Below are 25,707 nucleotides of genomic sequence, written 5' to 3'. Positions count from 1 at the left end.
CGGACACGGGACGAAGTCTTCAATCTTGTATCTTCATAGTCCAACAATCTGGCCAAAGGATATAGTCCGGCTGTCCAGAGACCCCCTAATCCAGGACTCCCTCAATAGCCCCTAAACCAGGCTTCAATGACGATGAGTCCGGCGCGCAGTGTTGTCTTCCGGATTGCAAGGCGGGTTCCTCCGCCGAATATACCACGGAAGAATTTGAATACAAGGATAGTGTCCCTACAAAATAAGTTCCAATACCACCGTAGAGAGAATAACATTACCACAAATCTAATCCGCTGACACATTTTGGCAGCATGACATCACGTCATTGCCTGGTAATTATTCGAACCGTTTTTCTTTAACCAGCCCCCGCACATAATGCGAGGCGGTTTCTTGACACGTCTTGTCAAAGCAGAGATCGTGTTCCCCTTATTACGAGATTCTCATCAATACAGACGTGGGTAACCCAACCGCGCCATCAATTACAGCGCTTGGGGGATAAGCGAGTTTTACCAGGCTAGTGGGGGGCGCATAGTTTAGGCCGCCCTTATAAAGGGATAAGATCTCACCTTTTTCTACCCACGCCTTCTTCCTCGTTGCACATCCATTCTCGCGCACTCGAGCTCCAGCGCCCAAGTCCGCATCCTCCTCCTCAACTCTCTCCAAACATGTCCGGAGCGGGAGGCAAGTGGATGGACTCCTCCGTCACGGAGGGGCACATCAAAAAGTTACGTGGAGCCGGATACTTAGCCGCGGACATCGCGCACCGGCTGCCAGCCGCGGGGCAGGTCGTCCCTACCCCGGAACCTCACGAAAGGGTGGTTTTCCTCCCCCACTTCGTCCGCGGATTGGGGTTTCCCCTCCATCCATTCATCCGTGGCCTCATGTTCAATTATGGGCTGGATTTTCATGATCTGGGCCCAAACTTCATCCTCAACATCTCAGCGTTCATCGTCGTGTGCGAGGCCTTCCTCCGCATTCGTCCCCACTTCGGCCTATGGCTAAAGACCTTCAATATCAAGCCGAAGGTGGTGGGCGGCCAACAAGCGGAATGCGGCGGAGCCATGATGGAAAAAATGCCCAACGTTATATGGCTCGAGGGCTCCTTCGTGGAGACCATAAAGGGGTGGCAATCAGGGTGGTTCTACATCACCGAGCCGCGCGACACCAACTGGGTGGCGGCCCCTGAGTTTCAATCCGGATTCCCCACGCAAATCACTTGCTGGAAGGAGAAGGGCCTGTCCCGGGGTTCATCGGTGGAGCTGGACGGACTCCAGAAATGTATCTGGAACATGACAAGCAAGATACTTAAGCTTGTCAACATAGTCCAGGTGATGCTCTTCCGCCGGATCCTCACGTGTCAACAACGAGATTTCAACTTATGGGAGTTCGACCCGGCCCATCACCAGACTCTAAGCGAGCTCTTCGACACGACGCATAAAGACGCCTAGAGGGTGCTGTTCAAGGGCGCTGAGGTCCCTCCCTCTCTTACCGAGGACCGCGGGCTAAGCGCGAAGCGTTGTGTGAATCTGGTAAGTTCTGTACATCTGGTAGGGTGTTTATTTCCCATAGCTTAATCATGTGCGGGGTCTGAGCTCCCATGCCTTTGACAGGACTGGGTGGAGACATCGGAGCCGACTAACTGTCTGGCCCCTCTGCCCGAAGACATTGCGGACGCTCTCCTGACAGAGATGCTAACTTTGGCTCCTTATAAGGTGCCGGAGAAGACCAAGATGAAGGCCAAGGGAACCCGAAAGAGTTCCCGGCGCCAGGTGGTATCGGACTCATCGTCCGATAACTCCACGACGCACTCCTCCCATGGAAACAAGGAGGAGGAAGGTGAAGATGCTCCCCCTCCAGCCGGGGGAGACAAGAAAAGGAAGGCCGCCCCAACCGGGGAGGCCGAAGGGTCCAAGAAGGGAAGGACTCTTCTTCCGGACTGCTCCACCACCGCCGCCGAAGGCAAAGACGAGTGGCTGCTCAGGGCCAAGCCCCTAGCGAAGTCATAAGTATTCAGATACCAGAGTAACTCATATCATACCTTTGTCGCACTGCTTCTCCTAGCGTCGAATATGATTATGCAGACCGCCCCAAGCCTGTATCGACGTATCCTCGTCGAACGGCTCCTTGGATTCGTTGGATATGGATAGCGATCCACTTCCGACTGCCTCCTCCCCTTGCCCTACAGACAATGCCGAGGTATTGTCTCAAGGGGCACCGAGCCGGGGGGAGACAGTCCCGGAGGCGCCTCAAGGCGACCTTCCGGACTCCAGGAGCAAAGGGAACAAGGCTCCCGGGGGCTCCAAGTTCGGCTCTCAGCCGAACACCGCGCCGGAACCTGTAGTGGTTCCAAAAGGGGTAAGACGCCTGTGCCGGTGACCTCTGTCCATCCAGAGGCACCGGACAACCTGCTGGGAGCGCTTCGCGACGCTTCCATCGATGAAGAGCACCGCACTATTATGAGTGCGGTGATCAAGAAGGTTCAGTCCGCCAAGAGCGGACTGACTGAAGCCTGTGCCAGCCTTCTAACAGGCTTTGAGGTAAGTATTTAAAATATAGGAAAAATATTACCGCATAGACAGTAGCCCCTGATGCTCTGTTTGGTGTTCACAAAGAAAAGCCGAATAGAGGATTGAATAATATCTGCAGGAGTCTAATATAAGTATGTCTATATGCGTATGCAGGCTTCGCCGCTGACCTCTGCCGCACTGACTGCAGAGGTCGCCGTACTGAAGCAGGACCTTGAGGGGTCCGAGAAAGAGCTCGGCCTTGCCAAGAGGCAGCTCGAGGAGAACAAAGGTAAGTAATACCTTGTCTATATATATATACACACACACACACACAAAAGATGCGATTGCGAAATGACAGGATCATCATGAATGTGCCAGGGGCCACAACCGAAGTGGCGACCCTAAAGCAAGCATTGTCCGAGGCCGAAGACAAAGCAGCCAAGGAGCGCACCGAGCGGGAAAGGCAAGAGGCACTAGTGGGCGAGGTGCAGCAAGAGCTCCAAGCTCTCGTGACGAAGCACGAGGCGTTGGAGCTTGTCTCGAAGACGCGAGAGTCTGAGCTTGCCGCGGCCCTCGAGAGCGCAAAGAATGCCAAGGCCGAAGCCTAAAAAGCCCTCCAGGAGATTGAAGCGATGAGGAAGATAGCAGCGGGTAAGGCATTCAATATGCAAAGCAAGCATGTGCAAGTAAATTACTTGTTACTTACCCGAGTCCGGAGCTCTCCAGGAGCATTCGTAGATTTGCCCCGCAGCGTGTCGGATGCCGCGGAATATTACCAGGCCGAGGAGGGAAGCTCGACAGAGAAGTTGTTCTGGTCTTAGTATACTGGGACCGAACACCCGATGCTTGTGGGCGACCAGCTGAAGCAACTGGTCGAGCTGCACAAGGCGGCCGAACAGGCCATGAAGGGCTTTATAGTCCGGATGGCCTCGTGAAGCCCTTCCCAATAGCTACTTCGGCCTGGTGAGGCAGTTTGTGGATGCATGCCCACGGCTGGAAGTCATCAAGCGGTCCGTCTGCATCGAAGGTGCACGCCGGGCTTTTGCCCGTGCAAAGGTGCACTGGGCCAAGATGGACGCCAAGAAGCTGGTGAAGGAGGGGCCGCCGCAGGGCAAGGAGCATCGCCACCCCGAGATGTATTATGAGGGTGTCCTGAAGGGTGCCCGTCTTGTAGCAGATGAGTGTGCGAAAGATGTAATATTTGAATGAACTTGCTCGTGTGATCCTGTAGTATGAAAACTTGTTCATATGCGCTATGCAACGCTTGTTTGAATTTAAAATATTACCTTCTGTTCGGCTGTTTATCAAATCTGAGAGATGGCTAGTCGTCGGCTTCTGCCCCCATGCCACGAGTGCTGGGGTGTTCGGGATAAACCTGAGCACTCTTTTTCCCATTTTTGGGTCCTTCGAGGGAGGTGCTCAGCACAACGAACAAGGCAAGCAGACTATAATGCTTTATCACTCTCACTTAGCCATAGAATTCTATAATTTTAAATTTTGGCGAAGCCCCTAGTATTTGGAAGGCCGAATTCAGGGCGCTATACATGCCTTAAGCCGGACAAAGCCTACTCCTTGCTCTAAGCGGCATAAGTCTTTAGGGACTCGAAACCTCTCGAACAGCGACCAGTCTCTCGCCTTATCATGACAGTCAGTTTTAGCTTTATCTACTGAGGAGCTTAGCCCAGCTAAACTGGGGCACAATCGCAGTAGTTCTCCCAGTGCTACCTTAGCCGATATAGCGGAACGTAAGGTACCAAAACATGGGAGCCGGGCAAACCCAACTATTGACCCAAGACATGATTCGGAGCTGATGCATATAATGCTATAAGTTCGGGGTGCCGCACTATCGAAAGAGTTTGGACTTCTCACGCCGTATTATGGGGTATGCGCCCCTGGCATATTGGCCGTACCAGAGTGTATGGGTGCTGAATGTCATGAATGAACACACACACACACACACACACACACACACACACACACATATATATATATATATATATATATATATAAGAAGAATAGAGAATGTGATAATAGTCTATCGCTATGCATTGTTTATTCAGAAAGGTGCGTTAAAGCAGACTGATACAAGTAGTTCGATAAGCAAAAAGTAGGACTATTTGACATGTCCCCTCCAAGGGAAAGCTGAGGAATGGTATGTAAATAAGGTATTTCACTCGTTGTTAGAGACCACCTGGGAGTTCTATGGTGCGACGTAGCTTTCTGCCTCCTTGATTGTTGCATCGTGTGTCCGGCAACCGTATTGCCGGACGGGGTTTCCAAAGATTAAAGTCCTGAAAGAGAGAAAAAAATAATAAGGCGGGAAGCCCCTAGTGCAATTGAGCCGCGTTTTGGGGCGTGCCGTAGTCGTGCCCCTCCCCACCTGTGCCCATGGTATTTGCAATGCATAATTATGTACGCGGGACACGGATTTTGCCGTTTGGCTGGGGCTGGGGTGGGGGCCGCATTGCTGCGAGCTCGGAACGTGCCAGGCGGTCTTGCTGTCGATTACTCCGGGCGTGCTTGAAGGAGTCCGGGTCTTTAATCGCCGAACTGGTGGATTGCCTTAAGCGGCTGCTTTGTGCTTCTGCTACGAGGGCCGCAGTGTGCTCCTCCGTGCGGAGAGAGCGCTCTGTATTTCCATTAACTGTGATGACCCCCTGAGGTCCTGGCATTTTGAGCTTGAGGTACGCATAATGTTGTACCGCATTGAATCTCGCAAATGCGGTTCGTCCGAGCAGTGCATGATAGCCACTGCGGAACGGGACTATATCAAAGATTAACTCCTCGCTTCAGAAGTTATCTGGGGATCCGAAGACCACTTCCAGCATGACTGAGCCCGTGCAATGGGCCTCTACACCTGGTATGACGCCTTTAAAGGTTGTTTTTGTGGGTTTGATCCTTGAGGGTTCTATGCCCATTTTGCGCACCGTGTCCTGATAAAGCAGGTTCAGGCTGCTGCCACCGTCCATAAGGAATCGAGTGAGGTGAAATCCGTCGATGATTAGGTCTAACACCAGTGCGGTGAATCCGCCATGACGGATACTAGTGGGGGGTCCCTGCGATCAAAGGTGATCGGACAGGAGGACCATGGGTTGAACTTTGGGGCGACTGGCTCCAACGCATATACGTCCCTTAGCGCATGCTTTCGCTCCCTCTTGGGGATGTGGGTTGCGTATATCATGTTCACCATCCGCACTTGTGGGGGGAACCTCTTCTGTCCTCCGGTGTTCGGCCTCCGGGGCTCCTCCTCGTCATCGCTATGTGACCCCTTATCTTTGTTTTCGGCATTTAACTTGCTGGCCTGCTTGAACACCCAACAATCCCTGTTGGTGTGGTTGGCTGGCTTGTCTGGGGTGCGGTGTATTTGACACAAGCGATCGGGTATACGGTCCAAACTGGACGGGCCCGGAGTGCTTCTTTTGAATGGCTTTTTCCGCTGACTGGGTTTAGAGCCTCTGAATCCAGCATTGACTGCCGTATCCTCGGTATTGTCGCTGTTAATGCGGCGCTTATGTTTGTTGCGACGTGACCTGCCATTGCCATCCTTGGTATCCGAAGTACCATGGTTCTTTGATATGTTATTGCTGCGAGCCAGCTAGCTGTCTTCTCCCGTGCAAAAGAGGGTCATGAGTGTCGTGAGGGCTGCCATAGATTTCGGCTTTCCCTGGCCAAGGTGCTGGGCGAGCCACTCGTCGCGGATGTTGTGCTTAAAAGCTGCTAGGGCCTCTGCATCCGGACAGTTGATGATTTGATTTTTCTTTGTTAGGAACCATGTCCAGAATTGCCTGGCCGATTCCTCTGGCTGCTGAATTATGTGGCTCAAGTCATCGGCATCTGGTGGTCGCACATAAGTGCCCTGGAAGTTGTCAAGGAATGCAGCTTTCAGATCTTCCCAACAGCCAATGGATTCTATTGGCAGGTTGTTGAGCCAATGCCGAGCTGGTTGAAAGAACATGCGGTGCCCCCATGTTTGGTTTTGGTAATTGATGACAATCTCTATGGACTAATGGTTTCCTTGAGTTATATTTGAAGGTTTTGTCCATAGGCTTTTCTTGGAGTACATGTGTTGATTTCAAGGAGAGTTTGTGTCGACCAAGGTGTTATTCAAGGAATTATCCAAAGATTGGTCATGTGAGAGTTGAGCTTATTCCAAGCATGTCTTGAAGAAGAATATTGTGTGATCATTCATGTCTACCTTCAAGACATCATCCAAATGAAGAGAATTGGAAAGGTTCAAGGTTGATCAAGACTAGGTCAAGAGTGAATCAAGTTGATCAACCCACAAAGCGTAGAAGATGTACCGAGAGGGATCAAGTGATCCCATGGTATGGTAAGCATTGTCAATTATGCTTTGTGTACTAACCCATGGTCCTCGTGAGGGTTCTTTGTGGGGTTAGGTTGCGGTGTGCAAGTTCAAGTGGAGCACCACGAAGAGATCAAATGCTTGAAGCTTGCCGTCCATTGTGGTGACAATGGACTTGTGAAGATGTGCTGAAGAAAGGCTCACCCATAGTGGAGTATGGGGGAGCAATCAACTAGTCTTCATCGATCCAACACAATCAAGAAAGGTGGTCCAACTTGAGGAAGTCAAGATCGTCATCATCTAGCTCAAGTGGACCATGTGCAAGGCAAAGGTTTGCCCTTGATAGGTTTTCTATTTTACCGGTCTCATGATGGTAGTTGGGAGACCGGGTTATAGGATCGATTGCCGTACTATCAAGGGGGGCTCTCGATGAGTAGCTTGATCGTATCGTTTGTTGAGAGCTCAAACCATTGCATCCTTGCATCATCTTTCTTGGTTCTTGTTTGGTTCTCTTTGTGAGTCTTAGAGCTTATGGTCATCTTGGTGACAAGCTTGAGTTCATCAAAAACGGAGTTCGCATGCTTCTTCTATGATGTTTTCGATGTTGGAGGATTTGCCGATTCTTCTCGGTTGGAGGTTTCACTCCTCTTTTTGATGCTACTCGTCGTCTTGTTTCCAACAAGCTTGAGTTTTCTCAATTTAGAGCTCATATGCAGAAGTTATGGCAGTTCTTGTTTTCTTGTGTGTGGTTTTTGTCAGGGTCCCAGCGGTAGTACAGTGTACCCAGCGGTAGTACCACTAAGGGGTCACAAGAGGCAGTACCGCTCTGCAGCGGTAGTACCGGAAGTGACTCCGCAACAGTACTACCGCTGGCTTACCAGGTCCCTACCGCGTCGATTCGAGGGTTTTTTTCTGTGTTGGATTGTGCGGTACCTCGCTGCGGCAGTAGTGCGGCAGTACCGCCTTCCTCCGCGGTAGTACCGCTCGGTTCCCTCTTTCCCTTTACCCTTCGTTCTGTGCGGCAGTACCGCCGAAGGGAGCGGTAGTACCGCTTAACCCAGCGGTAGTACCGCTGTCTCCTGCGGTACTACCACCCCAAGGTTCATGTTTTGTTGCTCCTTTCCCTGTTTCTTCTACCTGAGCGGTAGTACCGCTCATGGAGCGGTAGTACCGCTCGTGTGCGGGCTGAGCACATAACGATTGGATTTTCCCCCTCCTATAAAAGGGGGTCTTCTTCCCCAATGAATCTTATCCTTTGAGCTCGTGTTCTTCCCCCATTGTTGACCTTCTTCGAGCTTGCTAACTCTCAATCCCTCCATTGGTTCTTGCTAGTTTTTGAGGGAAAAGAGAGAGGAGATCTAGATCCACATTTCCACCAATCACTTTCTCCTCGATGTGAGGGGTACCCCTTGGATCTAGATCTTGGAGTTCTTGGTGTTCTCCTTGTTCTTCCTCTCATTTTCCTCCCTAGCATTAGTTGCTTCGGTGGGATTTGAGAGACAAGGACTTGGGCACTTCGTGTTCCCTTGCCATTGCATTTGGTGCATTGGTTTGAGTTCTCCACGGTGATACGTGGAAGTGAAGTTTGAGAAGCTTATTACTCTTGGGTGTTTGGGCACCCTAGAGCTTGTTCCTCTTGGGTGCCTTGGCGCCCTAGACGGTTGGTGTTGTTCGGAGCTCAATCATTGTGGTGTAAAGCTTCGGGCAAGTGCCGGGGTCTCCAATTAGGTTGTGGAGATCGCCCCGAGCAATTTGACGGGTACCAGTGACCGCCCCAAGGGTTACCAAAGTGTACGGGTTCGGTGACCGCCCCCAAGGGTTGCCATTTGTACGGGTTCGGTGACCACCCTCAAGGGTCCCTTAGTGGAATCACGACATCTTGCATTGTGCGAGGGCGTGAGGAGATTACGGTGGCCCTAGTGGCTTCTTGGGGAGCATTGTGCCTCCACACCGCTCCAAACGGAGATTAGCATCCGCAAGGGTGTGAACTTCAGGATACATCGTCGTCTCTGCGTGCCTCGGTTATCTCTTACCCGAGCTCTTTACTTATGCACTTTACTTTGTGATAGCCATATTGTTTCTTGTCATATATCTTGCTATCACCTAGTAGTTTATCTTGCTTAGCATAAGTTGTTGGTGCACATAGGTGAGCCTAGTTGTTGTAGGTTTTTGTGCTTGACAAATTAACTGCTAGGTTTATTCCGCATTTGTTCAAGCCTAAACCGTAATTATTTTAAAAGCGCCTATTCACCCCCCCCCCCTCTAGGTGACACCCACGATCTTTCACTGGTCCTATGAGTTTGAGTGGGAGGTATTTGATGGCGTCTAGATCATCACCGTGGGCCATGTGGATGTGTAGGAGGAAATCCTCGATCCATACCGCAGGATCTATTGTGTTGTCGTATGATTCTATATTTACGGGTGTGAAACCCTCTAGGATTTGATGATCCATTACTTCATCTGTGAAGCATAGGGGGTGTGCGGCGCCTCTGTACTGGGCTATATCGCGACGCAGCTCAAGTGAGTCTTGTCCGCTGTGTTCGGCCCGGCCGGACTTACTTTTACTGTATCCGGCGTGACGGTTATCGTCTCGCATAGTGGCGCGCCCTCGCGATCCGTAGATCGATCTTGCATGTTTTTCTTTGTCCTCCAATATGTCTCGGAGGTCTGGCGTACTTCCCCATGTCTTGAAATTTTTATTTGAGTGGCGTCGGGGTGCGGGCTGAACTTTTGACTGGAATGCCTCTTTGTCACAGCCATGAGGTGGCCGATCAGCCGCGTCATACGCTAGAGATGTAGGTTTTGGTGCTTCCTCCTCTAGCCGGGGTCGCAACCTACGCTTTGGGTAACTCTTGGAGGGGCATTCGAGTTTATATTCCTCGGTCGCAAGGACTTCAGTCCATCTGTCAGCTAGCAAATCTTGATCAGCTTGAAGCTGCTGTTGCTTTTTCTTAAGGCTATTTGCCGTGGCTATAATCCGGCGCTTGAAGCGCTCTTGTCCGACGGGATCCTCAGGCACGATGAATTTTTCATTATCGAGGCTTGCCTTGTCTTCGGAGGGAGGCATGTAATTATCATCCTCCGCTTCTCCATCTGCCGCTCTCTCAGGAGGGCTGGTTTCTCCATCCTCCTGCCCTAAATCTTGCTGGAGGGGATTGTTGTCGTCTTCGGCACTGTCTGGAGTGTTATTATCTCCTGTGCCGGTGTCCCATCGCCATTGCCTTCTTTGGGTGTGTCCACCATATATATGTCATATGATGAGGTGGCTGTCCAGTGCCCTGTGGGCAGTGGTTCCTCTTCGTCTCCCGCATCATCGTCCATACCGTCGATGTCCTCGGAGTCAAAGTCGAGCATGTCGGTTAAGTCGTCGACAGTGGCTACTAAGTGGGTGGTGGGTGGGCGGCGAATTTCTTCGTCATCCGCATCCCAATCCTGCCGGATGTAGTTCAGCCAGGACTCTCCTGACAAGGAGAGAGACCTTAATGAGTTCAGTATGTCGCCGAAGGGTGAGTGCTGAAAAATATCCGCGGAGGTAAACTCCATGATCGGCGCCCAATCGGATTCGATAGGCACGGGTGTAGGCGGTTCGGAGTCCGTGGCCGGGGAGGGATCCGGTAGTTCGGCATCACGGCTCCCGTGAAGGGTAAGGTCGATACTCGGCTCGATCGCCGATGAGAGTGCGGCCTCCGTGGCGGGGTCTATCCACCCATCCATGGATGGCGCAACTGGCTCCGAATTGAGGGTCGAAGCGGTTGCCGGCGCGATCTCCTGGCCACTGTCCGATGGCAGAGTTAAATCATGCTCATCGTGACCGTGTGGCGCACTAAGCGGGGGCTCGAATCTGTCGAAGATCAATTCTCCACGGATATCGGCCGTGTGTTTAAGCTTCCAAACCTGACCTGGTGGCCAGGGGCGTAGCTCTCGATCTGCTCCAGATGGCCAAGCGAGTTGGCCCGTAGTGCGAAGCCGCCGAATACAAAGATCTGTCCGGGGAGAAAAGTCTCACCCTGGACTGCATCGCTATCGATGATCGAAGGAGCCATCAAGCCTAACGGCGATGACACGGAGGACCTCTCAATGAAAGCACCAATGTCGGTGTGAAAACCGGCGGATCTCGGGTAGGGGGTCCCGTACTGTGCGTCTAAGGCGGATGGTAACAGGAGGCAGGGGACACGATGTTTTACCCAGGTTTGGGCCCTCTTGATGGAGGTAAAACCCTACGTCCTGCTTGATTATACTTGATAATATGGGTATTACAAGAGTTGATCTACCACGAGATCGGAGAGGCTAAACCCTAGAAGCTAGCCTATGGTATGATTGTATGTTTTCTATGGACTAAAACCCTCCTGTTTATATAGACATCGGAGGGGGCTAGGGTTACACAAGGTCGGTTATAAAGGAGGAGATATACATATTCGTATTGCCTAGCTTGCCTTCCACGCCAAGTAGAGTCCCATCCGGACACGGGACGAAGTCTTCAATCTTGTATCTTCATAGTCCAACAATCCGGCCAAAGGATATAGTCCGGCTGTCCGGAGACCCCCTAATCCAGGACTCCCTCAGTCATGTTGCGCCGAGACATGGACATGCCCATGCAGAGGGCGCCTAAACACCACCGAAGTCCCTCTGCTTCTCGAGGCACACGACGTTGGTGATGCAGGGTGCAACCGCCCGCAGAGACCGCTCCCGGTCGACAGGAGCCAGCTCGTCAAAGACGGCGTCCAATGGCACGAATGGATTCCGGTGACAGAGCCCTGAAAGGATTCGCCTGGCAATGGCGACGGCAGCCCGCAACCCCTCCTTGTCCAGCTCAGCCCCCACCATCGGGCAGAGACGGCTCAGCTCCTCTAAGATATAGGTGAAGAAGGAGACCAGGTCAGGAAGCCGCAACTCATTGAAGTCGACCGAGTGGTCGAATGGGTTTAGCCCGATGGCTGGCATCGTCATGCTGGCACGACGGTAGGCATCGCGTAGCCGTGATACGTCTCCAACGTATCTATAATTTTTGATTGCTCCATGCTATATTATCTACTGTTTTGGGCAATATTGGGCTTTATTATCCACTTTTATATTACTTTTGGGACTAACCTATTAACCGGAGGCCCAGCCCAGATTTGGTGTTTTATGCCTATTTCAGTGTTTCGAAGAAAAGGAATATCAAACGGAGTCGAAACGGAACGAAATCAACTGGAGAAGTTATTTTTGGAAGGAAACACACCTGATGGACTTGGACCCCACGTCAGGGGAGACACGAGGTCCTCACGAGGGTGGGGCGCTCGCCCCCCTATCTCGTGGGGCCCCCGTGGCTCCTCGGATGTCCTCCCTGCACCCATATATATCCACGTACCCTAAAACTTCCAGAACACACAATAGATCGGGAGTTCCGCCGCCAGAAGCCTATGTAGCCACCGAAAGCCAATCTAGACCCGTTCCGGCACCCTGCCGAAGGGGGCAATCCCTCTCCGGTGGCCATCTTCATCATCTCGGTGCTCTCCATGACGAGGAGGGAGTAGTTCTCCCTCGGGGCTGAGGGTACGTACCAGTAGCTATGTGTTTGATCTCTCTCTCGTGTTCTTGAGATGATACGATCTTGATGTATCGCGAGCTTTGCTATTATATTTGGATCCTCTGATGTTTCTTCCCCCCTCTACTCTCTTGTAATGGATTGAGTTTCCCCTTTGAAGTTATCTTATCGGATTGAGTCTTTAAAGATTTGAGAACACTTGATGTATGTCTTGTCGTGCGTATCTTTGGTGACAATGGGATACCACGTGATTCACTTGATGTATGTTTTGGTGATCAACTTGCGGGTTTCGCCCATGAACCTATGCATAGGGGTTGGCACACGTTTTCGTCGTGATTCTCCGGTAGAAACTTTGGGGCACTCTTTGAGGTTCTATGTGTTGGTTGAATAGATGAATCTGAGATTGTGTGATGCATATCGTATAATCATACCCACGGATACTTGAGGTGACATTGGAGTATCTAGGTTTCATTAGGGTTTTGGTTGATTTGTATCTTAAGGTGTTATTCTAGTACGAACTCTAGGGCCGTTTGTGACACTTATAGGAATATCCCAACGGATTGATTGGAAAGAATAACTTTGAGGTGGTTTCGTACCCTACCATAATCTCTTCGTTCGTTCTCCGCTATTAGTGACTTTGGAGTGACTCTTTTTTGCACGTTGAGGGATAGTTATGTGATCCAATTATGTTATCATTGTTGAGAGGACTTGCACTAGTGAAAGTATGAACCCTAGGCCTTGTTTACTATCATTGCAATACCGTTTACGCTCACTTTTATCATTAGTTACCTTGCTGTTTTTATATTTTCAGATTACAAATACCTTTATCTACCATCCATATACCACTTGTATCACCATCTCTTCGCCGAACTAGTGCACCTATACAATTTACCATTGTATTGGGTGTGTTGGGGACACAAGAGACTCATTGTTATTTGGTTGCAGGGTTGCTTGAGAGAGACCATCTTCATCCTACGCTTCCTACAGATTGATAAACCTTAGGTCATCCACTTGAGGGAAATTTGCTACTGTCCTACAAACCTCTGCACTTGGAGGCCCAACAACGTCTACAAGAAGAAGGTTGTGTAGTAGACATCAAGCTCTTTTATGGCGCCGTTGTCGGGGAGGTGAGTGCTTGAAGGTATATCTTTAGATCTTGCAATCGAGTCTTTTAGTTTCTTGTTTTATCACTAGTTTAGTTTATAAAAGAAAACTATAAAAAATGGAATTGAGTTTGTCTCATACACTTCACCTTTTTAATATCTTTCGTGAGTATGATGGGAAGGATAATTGTGCTCAAGTGCTAGAAGAAGAAATCTATAAAATGTTTGGCACTAAATATTTGAATGATGAGCATGATTGCAATGTTGTTAGTATGAATTCCTTGAATATCCATGATGCTAATGATATGCAAAGCCACAAGCTTGGGGAAGCTATGATTGATGAAGATGATACTCTTTGTCCCCCAAGTTTGGATGAGCAAATTTATTATGATGAAAGCATGCCTCCTATTTATGATTATTATATTGATGAAAGTGGATTTGGAGAGGTCATGACTTTATTTTGTGATGAATCCACTATTCCGCAAGAGGTTCCAATTGATTATGAGAACAAAGTTGCTATCTATGATGATTATTGTGATGACTTGTATGCTATAAAGTATAATGATAACCATGAAACTTGTCATCATGATTTTAGTTTTCAATTGGATTATGCTTCACATGATAATTATTTTGTTGAGTTTGCTCCCACTATTATTCATGAGAAGAATTTTGCTTATGTGGAGAGCAGTAAATTTTCTATGCTTGTAGATCATGAAAGGAATGCTTTAGGTGCTGGTTATATTGTTGAATTCATTCATGATGCTACTGAAAATTATTATGAGGGAGGAACATATTCTTGTAGGAATTATAATAATATCAAGTTTCCTCTCTATGTGCTTAAAGTTTTGAAGTTATGTTTGTTTTACCTTCCTATGCAAGTTGATTATTGTTCCCATAAGTTGTTTGCTCACGAAATCCCTATGCATAGGAAGTGGGTTAGACTTAAATGTGCTAGTCATATTCTTCATGATGCTCTCTTTTTGTTACAATTCTTATCCTTCATGTGAGCATCATTGAAATCATCATGCCTAGCTAGGGGCGTTAAACGATAGCGCTTGTTGGGAGGCAACCCTATTTTATTTTTGTTCCTTGATTTTTTATCCTGTTTAGTAATAAATAATTCATCTAGCCTATGTTTATATGTGGTTTTATGCTTTTAATTAGTGTTTGTGCCATGTAGAACCTTTGGGAAGACTTGGGTGAAGTCTTGTTGATCATGCTGTAAAAAACAGAAACTTTAGCGCTCACGAGAACTGCTGCCATTTTTATTTGGAGAGTGCTATTTAGGTAATTATTTTTGAAGATGATTAATAGATGAATTCCTCAGGTCCAGCAATTTATTTTACAATTTCCATAAGTATATGTTTGATTCAGATTACTACAGACTGTTCTGTTTTTGACAGATTCTGTTTTCCATGTGTTGTTTACTTATTTTGATGAATCTATGGCTAGTAAAATAGTTTATAAACCATATAGAAGTTGGAATACAGTAGGTTTAACACCAATAGAAATAAATAATGAGTTCATTACAGTACCTTGAAGTGGTGATTTATTTTCTTATACTAACGGAGCTTACGAGTTTTCTGTTAAGTTTTGTGTTGTGAAGTTTTCAAGTTTTGGGTAAGGATACGATGGACTATGGAATAAGGAGTGGCAAGAGCCTAAGCTTGGGGATGCCCGAGGCACCCCAAGGTAATATTCAAGGATAGCCAAGAGCCTAAGCTTGGGGATGCCCCGGAAGGCATCCCCTCTTTCGTCTTCGTTCATCGGTAACTTTACTTGGAGCTATATTTTTATTCGCCACATGATATGTGTTTTGCTTGGAGCGTCTGTCTATTTTGTTAGGATTTGCTTGCTGTTATTTAGAACAATGTTTTGCATCTTTTATTTCAATAAAAGTGGCATGTTAGCCTTTACTATGCCTATGTTACAAGTATACATGTTGCTGTTTGAAAACAGAAAGTTTACCGCTGTTGCAATAATTCCCTAGAAAAGTCAGAATGTGATAAAATGTTGAAACCTTTTGCATATTAAGCTCTGATAAATTTACTACAGTGGGAATTTTATTTCATATTTTTGGAGCTAGAGAAGTATGTATGTTTCAGCATTCTTTACAGACTATCCTGTTTAGGCAGATTGCTGTTATGTTTGCATTGTTTGCATATGTTTGCTTCTTTAATGATTCTATTTGAGGATAGGACTATTAAATATGCAGCGGCATTTAGTATTCAATGTTGAATAATAATTTTAGTGATTTGCTACAGTAGAGTATGATAAGGTTTTGGCAATGGTTTATACTAACTTATCCCACGAGTCCTTGTTGAGTTTTGTGTGGATGAAGCTTTTGAGATATAGGGAGACCGTGATATGAGATGAATTAAGGAGACACAAAAGCTCAAGCTTGGGGATGCCCAAGGCACCCCAAAATAATATTTCAAGAAGTCTCAAGCATATAAGCTTGGGGATGCCCCGGTTGGCATCCCACCTTTCTTCTTCAACAACTATCGGTTAGTATCGGTTGATCCTAAGTTTTTGCTTCTTCACATGATGTTTGCCATTATTAGAATGTCATTTTATTTTGCTTTGCTTGATGTTTGAATATAATACCAAGATCTAAAATTATTAAATGTTAGAGAGTCTTCACATAGTTGCATAATTATTCGACTACTCATTGATCTTCACTTATATCTTTCGGAGTAGTTTGTCATTTGCTCTAGTGCTTCACTTATATCTTTTAGAGCATGGTGGTAGTTTTATTTTGAAGAAATAGATGAAATCTCATGCTTCACTTATATTATTTTGAGAGTCTTAATAGCATGGTAATTTGCTTAAAATCCTAATATGCTAGGTATTCAAGAATAATAAAATTCTCTTATGAGTGTGTTGAATACTAAGAGAAGTTTGATACTTGATAATTGTTTTGAGATATGGAGATGGTGATATTAGAGTCATGATAGTTGAGTAGTTGTGAATTTGGGAGATACTTGTGTTGAAGTTTGTGATTCCCGTAGCATGCATGTATGGTGAACCGTTATGTAATGAAGTTGGAGCATGGTTTATTTATTGATTGTCTTCCTTATGAGTGGCGGTCGGGGACGAGCGATGGTATTTTCCTACCAATCTATCCCCCTAGGAGCATGCGCGTAGTACTTTGTTTCGATAACTAATAGATTTTTGCAATAAGTATGTGAGTTTTTTTATGACTAATGTTGAGTCCATGGATTATACGCACTCTCACCCTTCCACCATTGCTAGCCTCTCTAGTACCGCGCAACTTTCGCCGGTACCATAAACCCACCATATACCTTCCTCAAAACAGCCACCATACCTACCTATCATGGCATTTCCATAGCCATTCCAAGATATATTGCCATGCAACTTTCCACCATTCCGTTTATTATGACACGCTTCATCATTGTCATATTGCTTAGCATGATCATGTAGTTGACATTGTATTTGTGGCAAAGCCACCGTTCATAATTCTTTCATACATGTCACTCATGCATCATTGCACATCCCGGTACACCGCCGGAGGCATTCATATAGAGTCATATCTTGTTCTAAGTATCGAGTTGTAATTCTTGAGTTGTAAGAAAATAAAAGTGTGATGATAATCATTATTAGAGCATTGTCCCAGTAAGGAAAGGATGATGGAGACTATGATTCCCCCACAAGTCGGGATGAGACTCCGGACGAAAATAAATAAATAAAAGAGGCCGAAGAAGCCCAAATAAAAAAAGAGAAAATAGGCCATAAAAAAAGAGAAGGCCCAAATAAAAAAATGAGAGAAAAAGAGAGAAGGGGCAATGCTACTATCCTTTTACCACACTTGTGCTTCAAAGTAGCACCATGATCTTCATGATAGAGAGTCTCCTATGTTGTCACTTTCATTTACTAGTGGGAATCTTTCATTATAGAACTTGGCTTGTATATTCCAATGATGGGCTTCCTCAAAATGCCCTAGGTCTTCGTGAGCAAGCGAGTTGGATGCACACCCACTAGTTTCTTTTGTTGAGCTTTCATATACTTATAGCTCTAGTGCATCCGTTGCAGGGCAATCCCTACTCACTCACATTGATATCTATTGATGGGCATCTCCATAGCCCATTGATATGCCTAGTTGATGTGATACTATCTTCTCCCTTTTTGTCTTCTCCACAACCACCACTCTATTCCACATACAGTGCTATATCCATGGCTCCCGCTCATGTATTGCGTGAAGATTGAAAAAGTTTGAGAATATCAAAAGTATGAAACAATTGATTGGCTTATCATCGGGGTTGTGCATGATTTAAATATGTTGTGTGGTGAAGATGGAGCATAGCCAGACTATATGATTTTGTAGGGATAACTTTCTTTGGCCATGTTATTTTGAGAAGACATGATTGCTTAGTTAGTATGCTTGAAGTATTATTATTTTTATGTCAATACTAAACTTTTGTCTTGAATCTTTCTAATCTGAATATTCATATCACAATTAAGAGGAATTACATTGAAATTATGCCAACTAGCATTCCACATCAAAAATTATTTGTTTATCATTTATCTACTCAAGGACGAGCAGAAATTAAGCTTGGGGATGCTTGATACGTCTCCAACGTATCTATAATTTTTGATTGCTCCATGCTATATTATCTACTATTTTGGGCAATATTGGGTTTTATTATCCACTTTTATATTACTTTTGGGACTAACCTATTAACCGGAGGCCAACCCAGATTTGCTGTTTTATGCCTATTTCAGTGTTTCGAAGAAAAGGAATATCAGACAAAGTCGAAACGGAACAAAATCAACTGGAGAAGTTATTTTTGGAAGGAAACACACCTGATGGACTTGGACCCCATGTCACACGAGACATGAGGTGCTCACGAGGGTGGGGGGCACCCCCCCTAGGGCGCGCCCCCTGTCTCGTGGGGCCCTCGTGGCTCCTCCGACGTCCTCCCTGCACCCATATATATCCACGTACCCTAAAACTTCCAGAACGCACAATAGATCGGGAGTTCGGCCGCCAGAAGCCTCCGTAGCCACCGAAAGCCAATCTAGACCCGTTCTGGCACCCTGCCGGAGGGGGCAATCCCTCTCCGGTGGCCATCTTCATCATCCAGGTGCTCTCCATGACGAGGAGGGAGTAGTTCTCCCTCGGGGCTGAGGGTATATACCAGTAGCTATGTGTTTGATATCCCTCTCTCGTGTTCTTGAGATGATACGATCTTGATGTATCGCGAGCTTTGATATTATATTTGGATCCTATGATGTTTCTTCCCCCCTCTACTCTCTTGTAATGGATTGAGTTTCCCCTTTGAAGTTATCTTATCGGATTGAGTCTTTAAAGATTTGAGAACACTTGATGTATGTCTTGCCGTGCGTATCTGTGGTGACAATGGGATACCACGTGATTCACTTGATGTATGTTTTGGTGATCAACTTGCGGGTTCCGCCCATGAACCTATGCATAGGGGTTGGCACACGTTTTCGTCGTGATTCTCCGGTAGAAACTTTGGGGCACTCTTTGAGGTTCTATGTGTTGGTTGAATAGATGAATCTGAGATTGTGTGATGCATATCGTATAATCATACCCACGGATACTTTAGGTGACATTGGAGTATCTAGGTGACATTAGGGTTTTGGTTGATTTGTATCTTAAGGTGTTATTCTAGTACAAACTCTAGGGCCGTTTGAGACACTTATAGGAATAGCCCAACGGATTGATTGGAAAGAATAACTTTGAGGTGGTTTCGTACCCTACCATAATCTCTTCGTTCGTTCTCCGCTATTAGTGACTTTGGAGTGACTCTTTGTTGCATGTTGAGGGATAGTTATGTGATCCAATTATGTTATCATTGTTGAGAGGACTTGCACTAGTGAAAGTATGAACCCTAGGCCTTGTTTACTATCATTGCAATACCGTTTACGCTCACTTTTATCATTAGTTACCTTGCTGTTTTTATATTTTCAGATTACAAATACCTTTATCTACCATTCATATACCACTTGTATCACCATATCTTCGCTGAACTAGTGCACCTATACAATTTACCATTGTATTGGGTGTGTTGGGGACACAAGAGACTCTTTGTTATTTGGTTGCAGGGTTGCTTGAGAGAGACCATCTTCATCCTACGCCTCCTACGGATTGATAAACCTTAGGTCATCCACTTGAGGGAAATTTGCTACTGTCCTACAAACCTCTGCACTTGGAGGCCCAACAACGTCTACAAGAAGAAGGTTGTGTAGTAGACATCAAGCCGCAACACGTGTGTGGCAACTTGGTTCACCAAGTGGCTGAGGCGATCCTGGACCTCGTCACGATCGGCCCGCTCGCGCTCCAGCCGGCTCCCCTGATGGCCTGTCGCATCTCCCGCTTTCTGCAGCAACGCTGCCGACACCTCGAGCATCTTTGTGGTGGATGCCTGCCGCTTTTGAAGCTCCGTGAACTCCCGCACATAACGGAGGAGCATGGCACTCCTATCCTCCTTGAGCTCACGGAGCTCCACGTACTTGGCCCTGAGCTCCGCATCCTTGGCATGGAGCTCCTGTGTCAGGCACCTCACCTCGGACTCCGTGATCAGCTATGCCGCCATGTCACTAGGTAGAAGCAATGGGGAGAGGAAGCAAAGGGGGCGAAATAGCTGAAAGACAATGCAATCTACAGGAAGGCGGAGGGAGCGGGGAATCTTTTGGTCTTCACCACGGTAAAACACCAGTCGACGACTTCTCACATCAGGGAGCAGTGGGTTTTTTACAGGCGGAGTCATCATGACTAATTGCTGCTGCGCCTGCTCCCGTCAATCAAAAAATTAAAAATCCTGCCGCGCCTGCTCCCGTCAATCAAAAAATTAAAAATCCTGCCGCACCCAAACACCAGAGCAACACCGCGGTGGATATTTAAATTTACCTGTCGGCAAGTAGATAAAAAAGGGGTGAAAAAACAAATGTGGCGGTGGCCTAGCTAATCGGTCGAACTAGCCCAACTAGCTAGCCACCGTGCTTCACTGATGTACTCGGCGGGAAAGGTGGTCTTTCATGATTTGATGACTCATTTACTTTCTTCGGCGCTACGACCGAGGAGGACCCAGAAAACGCGCGGTAGGGTGTCCCACGTCAGGAAGAATATATGCGTGCACCACCCAGGAGGACTCCGACACCTCGCGGTAGGGTGTGCCACGTCTCGGCACGGAGGAAAAATGTGCGTGTAAAAATATACTGTATCAGACGTAGTACCTATGGTTCTACCTCGGGACCCAGCCAGTCGGTCGAAAACACCCCACTAGCCACACAGCTTCATCATGCAAAGGTGGCACGGAGGATAGATGTGGTTAGCTCCGTCTCGACCAGCCACAACGTACGTTGTTCTAGGCGATTCTTCTATTTTCCAAGCTTTTTTAGTTGTAATAACACCACGGCAAGCTAGCGCTGCTCTTCGTGTGTGCCCGTGCAAAGGTTAGACGATGGAGAGAAGAGAGATTGAGATCGCAGACCTGGGACCCACCAGTAAGTGAGACAACGGTCATGCATGTGTTGACGAGGCACTCCCTCTACTCTACTCAATGCAAGTACTGTATAAAATCAATTTATGGGACAAAGCCAACAACCGTTCGTTTTTTCAGGCTATCAACTTACGCTTTGTAGTCCAGGTTGCCAGTTCGAATCTCGTCTTTCAGATTTGTTAGTTTTAGGTCCAAATTTGAATTGACAAGTGGGACCCCCGTGTGTTGTTCCGATATTTCAGTGTAGGATGGTTTTTTTGAACAAACACTTTGCGCGGTTAGACAAGTAACGGCACGAGTTACACGTATTTTGCAAGTTTACGAACAAAAATGACAGCGGCATAGAATATCACATCCACCCCGCACCTTAGATACTATGGTGATACGAGTTTTTACACCGTTGGAAGTGAGATCCAATGGCTTGGGAGTAGTCTTTGTAATTATGCGCAATTTCCAAACTCTCCAAAGGTTTTTTTGCAAATAAAACATTCAGGCCTCATGTGTGCCGCTGCATCTTCGATCCAATGGCTCCCCGGTGCTCATATTAGGTGCTCCCCGTAGCTTAATTACCCGCTATGGTGATATGAGCATCTAGGTCGTATGATCAGTGATCAGATGGCACATGCGTAGTACTTGTACTTTCTGCGCATTTCCCAAACTCTATCAGCCGTATATTGCAAAAGGATTCAAACCTCCTACCGTGGGCCGTTAGATCTCAGTGAACTCGTATCACCATAGAATCTACAGTGCGGGAGCACCTCATACTCTCCCGTGCGAGAAAACATAAGGTGCTATCGCAGCTTGGATGCTACAGTGATACGAGCTTGGAGGTCGTTTGATCTGAGATCCAATGGCATCTGAGAAGTCTTTGTGCTTGTAAGCAATGGCCAAACTCTTTTGGGGCTTCTCTGCAAAAAACCATTCGACCCACCGAGGAGGTGTTGGGTCACAAATCCAACGCCTCCAAAGAGCTTGTATCATCAAAGCATCTAAGGTGTGGTAGCACATGATATTCTTACATACAGGAGAATATGATGTCCTCCTTCATCTTAGATGCTACGTTGATACGAGCTTTGAGGTCGTTGGATATGGGATCAAAGGGCATCTAAGTAGTTTTTGTACAAATTGTGTGCAATTCTCAAACTCATCAAGGTTTCCTGCAAAAATATTAAGACACATCATGTGAGCTGCTATATCTCAGATCTACAAGCTCTAAGCAACTCGTATCAGCATATAGCATCTAAGGTATGGGGGCACATGATATTCTCCCCGGGAGGAGGGGTGGGGGTGCACAACCAATCGGTGGTTGGGAGGGTGGGGACAAATATAATCTAAACAACCCTAAACAGAGCTCCACAATTTTATCTAAGGTCGAGGGGTTGACCCCCGACAATCATAGCTTCGCCTAAACACAACATTTGCATGTACTGTAGTACTAGACTTAATATTCATGTTTCAGTTTCATGTTCATTTTAAATATTGAACTGAGGACCATGGATGTCTTACATTTTACTCCCTTCGTTCCTAAATATTAGTCTTTTTAGAGGCTTCAAATGGACTGGCACATACGGATGTATATAGACATATTTTAGAGTCTAGATTCACTCATTTTGCTCCGTCTATAGTCACTTGTTGAACTCTCTAAAAGACTAATATTTAGGAATAGAAGGAGTATTTTTGAATTCGTGTCATACATGCATGGTTTGGAAAAATAGATGCACTATACATATTGGTTTGTTGTTGTGTTCGTGTGTGTGTGTGTCTCTGTGTGTGTGTGTGTGTGTGGTCATATGCTTGATACACACAAAGTTTTCTCACCTCCATATTGTTCATCTTTTAAATTTGAATTTGCATTGGAAAACTTACTAGGGATACCATGAAATGTGAAATCCACGTTGAGATTACTATATCACAAACTCACTCTAATTCAACAACTCATCATAAATCAATTACCACGTTGAGATTAGTATTTGCAAGGAAAATACATGTATTGTAATAAACATAGATTCGTTCGGCAATTTAAAATGTTCCTTTCATATTCTCGAATGGTAGGACCCAACGACATACCAGCCAGACCTTGGCTCGTGTTGATCCTTCAAAAACCGGGCGCGTGTCCTTCGGTGGCGTGCGTGGTACGCACATTAGGCAACCCCAACAAGTCGAGCCTCAGTGTTTCAAGTCGAAATATCTGGCGGCCAGAATTCCAGCCCTAGGAAATTCCCCTCATGTCCCTGGTCCATAATGACTACCAATGAACAACGTAGGGATGCTTTAGTAACTAGACAACGTTACCTACCGTGCCGAGCACGGTTCAATTCCCTCGGTCGCCGCTCGTCAAGGTCACCCGTCAACTGCATTGCCTAGTACTACTACTACTACACCAGGATGAGCACATAATTGAGCCCGTTTGTTCGTGTCTAGTACTTGTGTTAATATATCAGGCAATGCACTGGTACGGAGGGATTATCCTTTTACTCTGCATATATAACTTGTCTGAAGTCTAACTAAGCAAAATGTTTGACCAAATCCTTTCTTAAGAAATACAACAGGACAGATGTACGGCTTGAAAATTTATTGCATGATGTAGGTTATGATATTGTTTCGAATCCTGGATCTTAAATTTCAAAAAATCCAAAAGTGAGCATAAATTCTTGAAACTAAGCATGGTCACGTGATATGGCACAAATATTACGTCGTAAGTTTTTTCTTCAATTTGAGACAAGCTGCTTATGACAGGTTGCACAAATGAAGAGCCAAGGTATTTTGAAACAAAGACCTGTCGCGTTAAGGCGAACGCTTTCACTATTGAAACCGTGGGTGTTTACGTGCTGCCACGAGTCCCCGCTTCTCATCGGCAGGTGCCGTCCGAGCAAGCATGTGAGTCGACGGGAGGCGTGCGAGCAGACCGTTGCACCGGCTGTCAGGGAGGCGTGCGAGCAGACCCCTGTGCAGGCTCACCGGGAGGCGAGCCCTTTGACTAGGCTCCGCCACCCACCATCGTCCCAATTGCTCCCACTTTTAATGTCGCCGGTGCAGCAGTTTAAAATAAACCCCGTACTATCCGCTATCGCTACAATCCTCTCCCTTCCTCTCCGATTCTCCCATCATCTACCTCCAACTAGCCTGACCTAAACGTACGTCATGCCGCATCACGATGGTCTGCCCTTAGTGTTCCAGTTTCCTGAGGAAGACACCCAGCCGGAGTCTCAAGAACATAAGGCGCTTTGGGACGAGCTTGAACTGGCCTTGCAGGAAGACGCCGCGCCTGTCCCCGCTCCCGTTCCGGCTCCCGTCGCCCTGACTGCGCCAGCGCCCATCCCCGTGGCATTGATGGGCTGGGAGCCGCACATTGTCGCCGAGCTTGATCCCACGGGATTCCACGAGGTCCCTGTCGACTTTCACGCGCCCATGCACCTGCTAGCGCATGCGCCTGCGCGTGCACTGACGCGCACGCCCGTGCCGGTGCCCCCCACCTGCCAGCGCATGCGCCTGCGTGTGCACTGACGTGTGCTCCCGTGCCGGTGCCCGTGCACACGAATGACTCTGCCGCGCCATTGACATCGCCTGTCCCCGCGCGGGTGCCAGTGCCCCCCTCAGCGGCATGGATGGCCGCTGTCGACCGCTTCCTTGCACCAACGCCAGTCACCTCCTCCCACTAGTTGACTCGCTCCGAAGTCCAGAACATTTTGGCCTTCCTTGAAGCTAGGCCAACATCCAAGAGTACGCCAACAACGGCGCAAGACGCCGCCGTCGCCTTCGGTCAGTGGCCCGACGACACACAGAGCACGACAGAGGAGCCGCTTCCCATCGCGAGACGCCCCCGCCGCCGCCGCGTAATCTAAATTTGCCATGAAAAACGTTCGGATTGCCATGCTTAAAATCCGAATGTTTATCATTTCCGTTTATTTTATATTGATCGTCGTATAATTTAAAGTCGGAGTCAGACCGAACGAAATGTATGGTTTGATCGATTGAATATTCTGCTAGAGTCGTATCAAATTAAATATAAAGCGTCATCAAGCCACATGTATTCCTTGTCATCCAACAAGCTTCAATGTCGAGCTCTCAACACGTTTAGCGTGCAGTTAATTTCATGCCAAAAATAGTGTTAATCACATGACAACATGCAAATAATATCCTACTAGTTAATATTCGCATGCACTTAATATACTTCCAAATTAACATGCATTGCACGTACACACTGACTAGTGCTTCTAGTACATGAAACTGGTGCCGTGACTTGTGAACGCGTCCAGATATGGTCAACGGCAACATCGCCCGCGAGTTCTTCCTGTTTGCCCGTGCGTCTAAACGCAGAAGGGGAGGAGAGAGAGAGCACACATGGAACCCACCAGTAAGTGAAGGCGAATAGTACTAAAAATAATATTACATGTTATCCATTAATTAGGCTGTGGTAATATAAAAACATTATGTGAACAAAGGGGGTACAACAAACATTGCTATTCTACGTATGTTGCCTATTGACGTGCGGCTTGAAGGCCCGGTCGCATGTTCGATCCTCGTCCTTTATTTTTTAATTTGTATATGGGTCCAAATTTGTTTCATGACATGTGGGCCCCTCGGTGTGTAGTTTGTAGCACTTTAATTTGTGGATCGAAATTTGTTCCATTCCAAGTGGACTATCGGTGTGTAGTTTTGTAGCTTATTTATAATAATTAAAGAGAACAACATAGTTTTTTCAATAATACCATGGTGCGACGTTGAAGGCGAGAAAGGACGTGTGAGAAAGCGATGACCGAGCCAGAGGAAAATCAACTAGGGGAGTTGCGTG

This window comes from Triticum aestivum, chromosome 3A (assembly GCF_018294505.1).
Source record: "Triticum aestivum cultivar Chinese Spring chromosome 3A, IWGSC CS RefSeq v2.1, whole genome shotgun sequence".
Classification (NCBI taxonomy): domain Eukaryota; kingdom Viridiplantae; phylum Streptophyta; class Magnoliopsida; order Poales; family Poaceae; genus Triticum; species Triticum aestivum.
Note: the sequence above shows the minus strand (reverse complement) of the source record.